Raw genomic sequence first — 12,208 nt, 5'->3', positions numbered from 1 at the left:
TGCACATTATTATTAAGATCCTTGGTTATTCCTCATCTGTCTGGAATGGTTCAGTCTCCCTGTATAGTTCTGGTCTTTCCTTTTCTTTCCCAGAGATAAATCTTGTTGCTCTAGCTTGGAGTTAAAGGATTTTTAATTTACATTAATTTATTATTTCAATCCTTTTTTATGACAATTATGAAATGAAATGCAATACATTTCACCTGAATTTCTCAAGTTCCTTCCATCACTTAAGTTTTCTATTTTGGGGTGTCTCCAGATACATTCTTGGGAAGTTGGGGGAAAGACACTTGCCTTCAGGTGAAATCACGTAATATTTTATTCATAGATTTAGCTCCCTTTTAGCAGGTCCTGGAATATTTGTATAAACTAAGATTCAAGCAAAAATTTCTCAAATCCTCAATGATGTTGAGACATATTTATGAAATTTGCCTAGTTGTAGCTCTCTCTTGAGTGAGTCCATCAGAAAGAGACAGTATACACTCTCAGATCCCTTGGTCTCCCCACTGGACACTGATGAACAATGGCACCCTGATACTTGACATGAAACCTTGTATCTAGTGCATTTAGAGGTGAGCTGAAAATTTGAATAGTAAGTGCTAGAGTAGGGATGACAGGTCTTTTAATTAAAAAAAAAAAAGAACACCATAAGACTAAAATATGCTGGCTTTAAAGTTTGAGACAATATAAAAAAAAAATAACAGTATTTTATGGCTGGAATATTGATTTTGTTCTTTCACACATTTGCTGCACCCATTGCTATAGCTCTTGACAGATATGTTGATTTTCTGTTTAATAGGCATTTGCAGTTAACAGTTAACAACTTGAATACGTTGTCTGACTCTGCTTTGAATTTTTGTTATTATTCTTGGTGTGTATAAAGCTAGTTGTTCATTTTCCTATAGGACATTTTTGAGAGGAAAATTTTTGATGCTTAGGCTAAAAATAAAGAGGAAGATGAATTATTTTAAAAATTCAGAGATAAGTTTTCTTTGTTTCTTCCAAGTACCAAGGGAACCATGTCCAGGACCATTTTCAGCTAAATTTATAGTGTAAGGTCTCTTGGTCCACATAAGTGATATGAATTTGAGCCATAAATCTGTTCCAACACTGGTTTATGATTACAGCTTCTCAGAGACAATTTATCACATTTGTTCTCCTTAATATCAAGACATGTTTCCTTGCAGCCCCTGTGGGTATGGGGAGGTGGAGGGACAGCTATTGAGATTCGTTTCCACTGTGTGTAGCCGTGCAAGATCCTGGTTATTAGTTGAGAAGCATTTACTGTGACTTCATTTGAGTTAACTCTGTGCTTTGCTTCTAATCCCTATGGTTTCAGGCTGTGCAAATGAATCCCAATGTATTGGTTCAGAAGACAGTTTCTGAGGCAAAAGCAGCACCAATCTTCTGCTCTATTTATAGTCTTTTCCCACTTGACTTCTGATTGACACCATTTTACTATTTTGTCATGTCATCAATTTTTTAAAGTGACAGTTATATATTTAATTGAGTATTGTTAGTTTTCAGAAGGATTATCAGTCCTTCCAGTTTCCTAGCCAGCACAGCCAAAACAGAAATCCCTTCAATAGTGTCTACTCTAACAGAATATCATTTAATCCTATGTAGACTTCAAATTTATTATTTTATTATTAAAAATTTGGGGGTTGCATAGTATTTTATGTGTCTATGCCATCATTCCAGTAGAACTATAAACTGCCCAAATGTGACCTGATTGGCAGCAGAGGAGTGGGATTTATATATTTGTTTCCAGAATATATTGCTGATTTAGTGAATGGGTTACAGTTTCTTAATTCTTGGACTATTTGGGTTTTATCTATCAGTATAGCACCAACACACAGATAATAAGACACACCCTTTGCATTATTTCCTCACCCATGTATTAGTTTTCTGTTGCTGTGACAAAACACCATGACCAAGGCAATTTATAAAAGAAGTGTTTAATTTGGCTTATGTTTCAGAGAGTCAGAGTTCATGATGGCAGAGGCATGGCAGCAGGAACAGCTGAAAGCTCACATCTTGATCCACAAGCAGGAGGCAGAGAGCATATTGGGAATGGTACCAGTTTTCTGAAACCTCAAAGCCTGCCCCCAGTGACACACTTCCTCCTACAAGGACACACCTCCTAATCCTTCCAAAACAGTTTGATCAACTGGGGACCAAGTATTTGAGCATATGAGCCTGTGGGGGCCATTCTTATTCAAGCTACCACAACCAGTACTCATCTGTCTACTTGTATACTGCACTTGTTACCAGGGTTTTGCACTCAAGGGCAAACATTAGAAACATAAGTAGACTATCTGGGAGTATGTGTGAAATGGTAATGAGAGAGATAGCTAGCTTTCTCTTAATAGCTACTTTTAGGTGTCTTACAGTACGGGTTTTAGACCACTAAATGACTCCCTAAAATAATTTTTTAAAGTATACTGGTTGGTTTCTTTTGTAATAAAGTGTGACATTTCTTTGTTTTTCTAGAGTTGTAAGTGGAAATGCCCTGTGACATTTCAGGATCCTTCAGCGGGCATGCAGCCATTGATCCTTCTCAATCCTTCCTTCTGGCTTGCTGCACACATGTATGGAATGGCTGCCATGCCACCTCAGAGCCTAAGTGAAGACCTAACCCATGAACACTATGACAGAAAGCCAGTCAAGACCTAAGTCTCTAAGAATGCTTGCATAACACTCTCTTGGATTGTTTACCTCTCAAATTTTGCCTAAAAACAAGTAAGCTATGAGTGTATTTAAAGCACTGTAATTTGAGTTTCTATTATTCACATGTGGTCATTATCCTAACTAATCTAGTAAGCAAACAATGAATTCCAGATAACTGACACTCTAAAAGTTTGTGTATGAACATCTAGAACCAATTAAATATGATCTAATGCATCTCATTCAAGATTTTGTCAGTTCTTAAGAGGTGGAACTGGATAGAAAAAAGGATAAATTAACTATATAACATGTTTTTTATAATTAAGTAAAATACATAGTCAATTTTAGAGTTCTAAAAGTATATTTTGTATATCGTTACTCTGTAATTTCTTATTCTTTAATGTCTCTAGATTAAATTCTTTCCTGTATTATTATTGATATTTTTGTAGAATAGGTGAAGTTCCAAAGCAGGTGTTGTTAATCTTGGTTGTTCTTGTTAGCTGCAGTTAGCAGTTCTGGAACCATAGGGCATTTGTACAAACACAATGTGGCTTTGTGGTTTTGATTTATGCCATGTATATACACTTGACTTCTGAAAATAAAACAAATTTAAAAAAGTCCATGTACATGATGTGGACTTTTTATTTACTAATTTTGCAACTTCATACTTTATACCATTATCACATTCACCCCTCAGTGCCCTCTCTTATCCTTTTTCCACTCTTGCTGAGGCCCTTCTCCTTCCCATGTAGTACCCCTCTGTAGCAGATTTCCTATGTCCCACCCAGCCCACGGTCGGACAAATCTCTCCCACCAGCTTGGTCCCAAGTAAACACACAGAGACTCAATATTATTCACAAACTGTATGACCTATGGCAGGCTTCTTACTAGCTAGCTCTTATATCTTAAATTAACCCAGTTCTATTAATCTATGTTTTGCCATGTGTTCTGTGACTTTACCAGTCTGCTGGCATCTTGCTTCTCCTTGTGTGGTGGGTTGGTGTCTCTCCAGACTCTGCCTTTCTCCTTCCTGTCTCTCTCCTTGGATTTTCCACCTGCCTCTAAGCTTCCATGCCATAGGCCAAAGCAGCTTATTTATTAACCAATGGGAACAACATATATTCACAGCATACAGAAAGACATCCCCCAGCACTCCCCATCCTCATGCCCCCCACACCGTGGGTATGTATGTATGTATGTATGTATGTATGTTGTACAGGCAGTCCCATGTGCTGTGTACATGATTCCATTGGCTGTATGACATCCAGAAAAAAAAATTCACTTAATTTCTGCATCCTTTGGCTCTCATAGTCTTTCCACTCTCTCTTTCATGGTGATCCCTGGGACATTGAAGGGGTGGCATATATACTCCATTTAGGGCCAAGCATTTATTGATTACTTATTCTCAGCACTTTGACTAATTATGGGTTTTTGTTTTTATCTTCACTAATTGCCAAAAGAGACTTCTCTGACAAAAGCTGAGAGCTGCATTCGTCTATGTTTATAAGCTTAAATATTTAGAAATCAGTTTAACTACATGTTCATACCAAATTATCAGATTCCCCCACAGTGCCTGTGACCTCCCTAGCACAGGCCTTTATCCAGGTCTGCAGTACCAGGCATGTATCCCCTCCCATGGAGCAGGCTTCAAATTGAAATATGGAGTGGTTGGTTACCGCCAGAACATTAATGCCATCATTGCACCATTGAGCATCTCCTGACAGGTGGTTCAGTATTGTTGCATATAGGTCCACAGCTCAGTGTGGTCCTTGATGACTCTTCTCTACCACAGGCCACACATTGCCTTCCAGTGCTATAAATGGTAGTCAGCAGAGAGGTTGCTTCTAGTCTATTCAAGTTTCACTTCTCTGTGTCCTGCAGGAAGTATGTAATGTCATCAGCAATAAGACCTATTGTCTAGTTTGGTGGGCATCCAAGAGTAGTAACAATAGCCGGTGTTATTTTTGGAGTCTCTGAGAGCTATATGGCCAGAACTTATAAGAGGGTATCCCTCACCTGGCACTGGGATTTTAATTTGAATACCTTGTGCTTTCCATGATCAGTGTTGCCCACTCACATGCTGAGTAAATCTGTTTGTTTGTTTATTCATTTTTAGTTAGCTTATAAAGTAGTAGGTTCATATGTGACTACTCACTCACTGCCATCTTTTCCACATCTCCCCAGCCCCTTCCCCTTGTAAATGTTTCCATCCATAGTGTCTCCTGCCACTTTCCTATCAGTGTGTTTTATTACGCCCTCTGAAGTCCTCTTCTCCCACCACAACCTCTTTTATGGCTCCTTTCTTGTTTTCTTGCCTCTGTGGACACTCCCTCCAACTTAAATCCAGAGATCTAAATGTTCAAATCTAGGATCTGCATATGAAGCAGCACATACAGTATTTGTTCTTCTGAGCATGGGCTACCTCATTCAGTATAATATATTTTAGTCCTAGTTCCCTGAAAATTTCATAATTTTACTTTCCTTTAGTACTGTGTAGAATTCCATTATTTAGATATACCACGTTTTCTTTACCCATTCACCAGCTGAGGGACATCTAGGCTAATTCTACTTCTCAGCTATTGTGAATAGGGCAGAAGTGAACATAGATGTACAGGTATCTCTGTTGTTGGTTATAGAGTCCTATGGATGTGTGTGTGCCAAGGAGTTGTATATTTGGGTAATATGGTAGTTCTGTTTTTAGTTTCCTGAGAAATAGCTCCATTGATTTCCACAGTGGCTATACTTGCCAACATTCTCATCAGCAGAGTATAAGAGCTTCCCTTCTCCACGCCCTTGCCGTTATTTGTCATTTGTTTTGTGATATGTCCATTCTTACTAGAATGGAATGGAACCCCAAAGTAGTTTTGATTTGCCTTTCTCTGATGATAAGGATGTTGACCACTTTAAAAAATATTTACCAGCCAACTTTAGTTTCACTTTTGAACACTCTTAATTCTATAGTCCAGTTTTTGATTGGGATATCTGTTTTCTTGCTGTTTAAGTTTAAGTGTTCTTTGAATGTCTAGATACCAAACTTTTGTCGGCGGTAGAGCAACAAATGTTTTCTTTCATTCTAAGGGCTGCCTCTCCACTTAATTTTTTCCTTTTATGCACACCAGCTTATTTGACATCACCAGGGCCCATTTATGAACTGTTGGCCTGATTTCCTGAGTGATCAGGTCATGTTCAGAAAATCCTTACCTATACCTTTATCTTGTAGGGTACTCTGTACTGTTTCCTCCAGCAGCTTCAGAGGTACAGAATTTACATTGAGATTCTTGAGTCATTTGGAGTTCATCTTTTTCCTGCAGGGTTAGAAATAAGAATGTAGTTCACTCTTCTTTATGTGGACATCCAGCTTTTCTAGTACCACTTGTTGAAGATGTTGTCTTTTCTTCAATTTGTTTGCTATCTATGTCAAAAATGGGGTGGCTATAATTGCATAAACTGGGTCTTTTGTTCCATAGGTCTACATATTCCTTTTTTCACCAATACTATGTTATTTTTATTAGTAAGGATTTGTATTATTATAAGTTGGAAACAGTTATGTTTATATGCAGAGCATTGTTCTTTTCTGTCAGAATTGCTTTGGCTATCTGGAATCTTTTTGCTTCCATTTGGATTTTAAGATTTTGTTCTGTTTCTCTGAAGAATGACACGGGGATTTTGATCAGGACTGCATTAAACCTGTGGGTTGCTTTAGGCATGGCATTCGTAAGGATGGAATAGCTTTCCATTTTCTGGTTTCTCCTTCAAGTTTTTTCTTATTGTTGACTTTTTTTATATAGTTGAAGTACTGATCAAAGACATTTCTGTACAGTTGATCAACTTTATGGTAGTAAGAAAGAAATATAAAGATTTATCGATTCCCCAAGGTCCAAGGAGGCTTTGCTATGTCTAGTGTGGGATATCAGGGGAAAAAAATCTACCCACACTATGTTCTTATGTCTGTTCACTTTATTCCTCTAAGACAAAATTACATCAATTCAGTTATAGCTCCACCAGGCATTCAAGGCAGGAACAAATCTAGACATACCAACCTCTATATCTGTCTACTTTATTTCTCTGGGATGAAATCCTGTCTCCGTAACTGCAGTTCCGTCCAGTTCCCCAGCTCATAGTCCAGCTAAAAACTAACTCCTATGTTTTCAGCCTCATCTTCGTCCTCTGTATCCTCTTTCTCCATCTCTGCTACTCTCTACTCCTGGCACTCAGAAAACTCTACCCGAGATCTGCTTACCCTCTATGGAACCTCTGTCATCTTCTCTTCTCTCTCCCCATGCTGTTCTGTCCCTGCCTACAAAACATACCTGCCTTTTCTTTCCTTGGGCACTGGTTCCCTGCCTCCTCCTCAGGAATGTTGTTTTAATTCTCACCTTGACATGTAAAAACCTCTTTTGTTTTCAGTCAAAATGCTCTGGAGAATCACTAGGCCTCCTTAAGGCCAGGGGATGGTCTGAGCTTCATTAGCACAAGAAACAAAGCTATGTGTCTCCCACCAGTTTGTCTCCTAAGCTCAGCAGGGCAGTAGGTAACTTAGTAGGTTCAGCAAGTCTGGGGAGCTGAACTGTTTACCAATTGGTCTGGGCACGCAAAGATTTCATAGCAGAAGACAGCTGAAATATTAAAGGCTGGGTAACACCAAATATTCATAATAAATGGCTTTGCCTTTTGACAGACCCTTGGCCGGTCAAAGTTCAGCTTTAATACACAGCTGAATCTCTATGATATATTCTTGTGGCCCACAAGAAAGATTTGACTGAATCTTCGAGGAACAAATAATGACTGTGTAATCAATTACCCCAGTGCTCATAACTAGTTTGCCTTTCAGCCTATTCTGTAAGATGGTAAAACTCTGCCATCTTGTCATCATACAGATTTTTAAAAAGAGAGGAAGAACAAGAAAAGATAACCCAAAGATGGTAACTTACAACAACTTTAACACACACACAGAGTCACCCACATAGGGTAGGGTGGCACATGATTATTATCTCAGCACTTGGTAGACTCAGGTAGAAAGATCATGACTTTGTTATGAGCTACACAATGAAAAAAAATATTCCTAAATCATTCTAAATTGCAATAGCAGTGGCTGAATCACCAGATACCATGAGCAAGCCAGTTTTCCTACAGGTTTCTAAGCAACATTAGCAGAAAAGCTGCATCAAGACTCACGTTACTAGTAATTTTTAAAGGCTATGGGAAAATAACTCAATCCACTAAAAAAAAAACAAAAAAAACCAAAAAACCCAAAACCAAAACCAAATCTAATTCATGAAATCTTCTAGAAAGATAGAAGTAAGGAGAAGAATCTCTTAATTAACATAATTTGGAAAGCCTCAAGCATGGATCATATTTAATGGTAAAATACTTTGTGTTCACATTATGGCCAAGCACAAAACAAAATCATTCACTGCAACTAGTAGTACTCTATAATATCTGAGACACCTTGGTCAAGTTAATAAACTTAAAAAAAATACAAATACCAAATTTTATAATGTATACTTTCACTATATCATCCTAATTATGTACTCTTACTACATATATGAGTTACACAAATATTTTGTAAGATGTTGTATGTTAATCATTATGGGTAATCTTCATTGTTCAGTCATCTGGATTTATAGTTATCCATGAGGTACACTCTGATGTGTCTATGACTGAGGGTGAAAGGTGCATGCTGAATGTAGGTGCTACCATTCTGTAGGCTGGGGTCCTGCACTTAGTGAAATGAGACAAAGGTGAAATCCTTCAGACTGCTGGAACTCTACTTGACTGCTTCCCACTCTGCTGAGGTGTAAGCACGCAGCTGCATGCTCCTGCTGCCACAGACCCAGGCCGCTTCTGCTGTCATGCCTTTCCCACTATAACAGACCATTCCCTGGACCACTAGGAAGAATAAACCTCTCCTCTCTTCAGTTGCTTCTTGTCAGTTATTTGGTCATAGCAACAAAATATTAACTAATATATTAAAGTGGTTGTAAATGTAAATATTGTTATATGTTAACATTATAATTTACACTGATATTACACACATCCATGTATCAGTAATATATATGTACACACACATATAAAACACTGATACAAAGAGAAATGAACAGAGCAATGCTACTCCAATGTTACTAAAATAGATTAACATGAATACAAGAATGTAATATATGATAAAGTTGTTGTTTCAATTTATTTGAAGAATTTTTCCTAAACAAGGAAGAAAACCTATCATCTAAAAGGGAAAAAAAAACACAAGAAATTCAAATTTCAAAATTCAATTAAGTAAATAAAGATGTTCAGGATGACAAAGGACAAATTTAATAGATCAGGAGTGGCTGGAATAAATATATATATACATACCAGAATGGCTAAGATCAAAAACACTGAAGACAGCTTATGTTGGAGAGGATGTGGAGAAAGGGGAACACTCCTCCACTGTTGGTGGGAATGTAAATAAACTTATACAGCCACTCTGGAAATCAGTATGGCAGTTTCTCAGAAAACTGGGAATAAGTCTTCCTCAAGACTCAATTATACCATTCTTGGGCATATACCCAAGGAATGCTCAATCTTACCACAAGGACACATGCTCAACTATGTTCATATCAGCATTATTCGTAATAGCAAGAACCTGGAAACAACCTAGATGACCTTAACTGAAGAATGGATAAAGAAAATATGGCACATATACACAATGGAGTACTACTCAGCAGTAAAAAAACAATGATATCATGAAATTTTCAGGCAAATGGATGGAACTAGAAAATATCATCTTGAGTGAGGTAACCCAGACTCAGAAGGACAAACATAGTATTACTCACTCATAGGTGGATACTAAATGGGAGGGAAGGGATGGCCAGACTGCAATCCACAACTCCAGAGAGGCTAGCTAACAGGAAAAGACCCTAGGATGGACACATGGATGATCCTGTGAAGGAGAAGTGGATGAGATCTACATGAGTGAACTGGGTGAGGGGGTGGCAGAGGGCAAAGAGTGGGGGAAGAGAACATAGGAAAATGGGAGGGTCAAGCTGGAACATGGACAGAGTGGGAGGGCAGGGAAGAAGATACCATGATAGATGAGGACATCATGGGAATAGGAAGAGGCAGGGTGCTGGGGAGGCTCTCAGGAATCCACAAGGTTGACCCCACCTTGGTCTGCTGGCAGTGGTCCAGAGGGTGCCTGGACTGGTCTACTCTGGTGACCAGCCTAGCAAATAACCTAGCTGTCATCATAGAGCCTTTGTCCAGTGACTGATGGAGGCAGATACAGAGATCCGCGGCCAGGCACCAGACCGAGCTCCAGGAATCCAATTGATGAGAGAGAGGAGAGATACTGCAGGTGAAGGACATCGAGATCATGATGGGAGGACGTGCAGAGATGACCGGTCACACTAGTGGAAGCCCATGAACTATGGGCTGGTGGCTGTGGAGCCCCTGTGGGTCTGGACTAGGCCCTCTGGATACAGAAGCCGGTTGTTTGGCTCAAACTGTTTGGGGGGCACCCAGGCAGGGGGATTGGGATCTGTCCCTAGTCTATGGGTAGGCTTCTAGAATCTGGTGCCTGTGGTGTGACACCTTGGACAGCCTTGGCGCAGTGGGAAGGGGCTTGGACCTGCCTAGGCTCAGTGTACTGGGCTCTGCTGACTCCCCATGGGAGACCTCGATTTTGGGGATGTGGGGTTGAGGGGTGGCTTGGGAAAGAGGGCTGAGAGGGTGGGGGAGGGAGGAGGGGAAATCTGTGGATGATACGTGGAGTGAGTAGAAAACTTCTTAATAAAGAAAAATGAAAAAAATATATATGTACATACGAAAAAATACCTTTAGCATTTAAAAGCCATCTATAAGTCAGTAAGAAAATTATAAGAATATGAAATTCAAAAAAAGAGTTTAAACTGACAGACTGTATGATGAGGATAGAGGAAGTGAAATCAATTAATTTCTTCCCACAATTTAGGAAAAGTGAGGGAATTGGTGCTACACAGGCCTGATGGATTTGTGAAGACGTGATAACTACATTGCTCATGGAAATTCAAGTTGATTAAGGCTCTTTGGAAGTATTCCTTAATTATTTAAAATGAGCCAAATTTTTAAACACACGCACACATACACACACACACACATGCACGCACACGCACACACACATGCATACACACATGCACACACATGCACACACACACAGTACACTTTTATGCATGTAGATATAGACTCAAGTTCCCAAATAAATTTGGGAAATTTATTACCAAAAAAATTCAATCAAGATCTCACCAACTGGTTTATGTATAAATCAATAGTAAAATAGTTAATTGGCATCCTAATTAAATAGTTCACTGACAACCATAGTTAAAAAGAATTAAGAAGAACTTGGAAGACATTTAATAAAGTGGAAAAAATTATATTTCAGAAAAATGTGTGGTTTGATTTTCAGTTTGCAATTTTCAAATATGAAGATCATTTGCTTACCTATATACCTATTTTTATGAATGAATACATACACTAAAGCAGTCAAAATTTACATTGGTTTCTCTTTCAGGGAGGGTCTGTGAAGGAGAAAAGAGGGTCCCTGGGAAGGTGAAAGGTGGCATTTATAACATACTTTCACATTATTGTTAGTTTGGGCATTTCTATGCAAAATACTCTGTCCACTCATGAGGGGTTTACACAATACTCTGTCCAACTATTTCAGAAAAGCCTGATTTAACATTAAGGATCAAGTAAAATAGCTTTTCAGGGAGGAAACAACAGAGAGTATTAGCAATTTCATAAAATAAACATGTTTATATTAACAGTGATTTCACTCACAGCATGTTCTGTTATCTATTTAGCTGAAAAACATAATTCTCTGAGATAGTGAAGGCTGGTTGTAAGATGTTAGGGCTTTTGGTTTATGACAGTTTAGATAAGCCTGAACAGATTCAAAGAGAAAAAAAATTTCCCAGAGTGCTTCACATTCTGCCAGTTCCAAAATTCCCCCAAAAGGAAGAAATGCCCCTCAGCAATCAGGTATTAGGTTCCCACCAAGTTAGGGGTCAGAGGCTGCAGAAACCCTGCTCACAGAGTCCTGCTGCTTGGGTCATTGGAATTCCTACCATGTGTGGCTAGTTGGTGGGAGCAGATGTTAGGTCACATGAACTGGAATGGTTGCTTTGGCTTTTTTTGACACCATTAATTAACGTTGCAGAAAGTTAAGGCTTCCACAGGTGAGGATGCAAACTTGAACTGGAAATGATAATGCCCAATGAAGCTGTTGGGACCTCTCAATTTGCTTTGCAAGAAAGGACTTTTAAACAGGTGCTGTGATATTTCCTGAAGGAACTGGATCTGGGTCATCTGACGTCGGAGGAAGGCACATTCTTACACTTTATTGGTTGGAGAAAACAAGTTCATAAGAAGAGCTCACTTACCCCATTTTCTCTAGTTATTGCCAATGGATACAACTTCATTGTGATTTCACTTATGAAAACTGAACAGACTAGCCTTTGTGTGATCTAATTAAGGCTGCTAGGGCGCTGGACACCTAACAATGCCTTTGGAGACAGATTTGTGAGTT

This window comes from Peromyscus eremicus, chromosome 5 (assembly GCF_949786415.1).
Source record: "Peromyscus eremicus chromosome 5, PerEre_H2_v1, whole genome shotgun sequence".
Taxonomy (NCBI): Eukaryota; Metazoa; Chordata; class Mammalia; order Rodentia; family Cricetidae; genus Peromyscus; species Peromyscus eremicus.
This window is presented reverse-complemented; position numbering follows the sequence as displayed.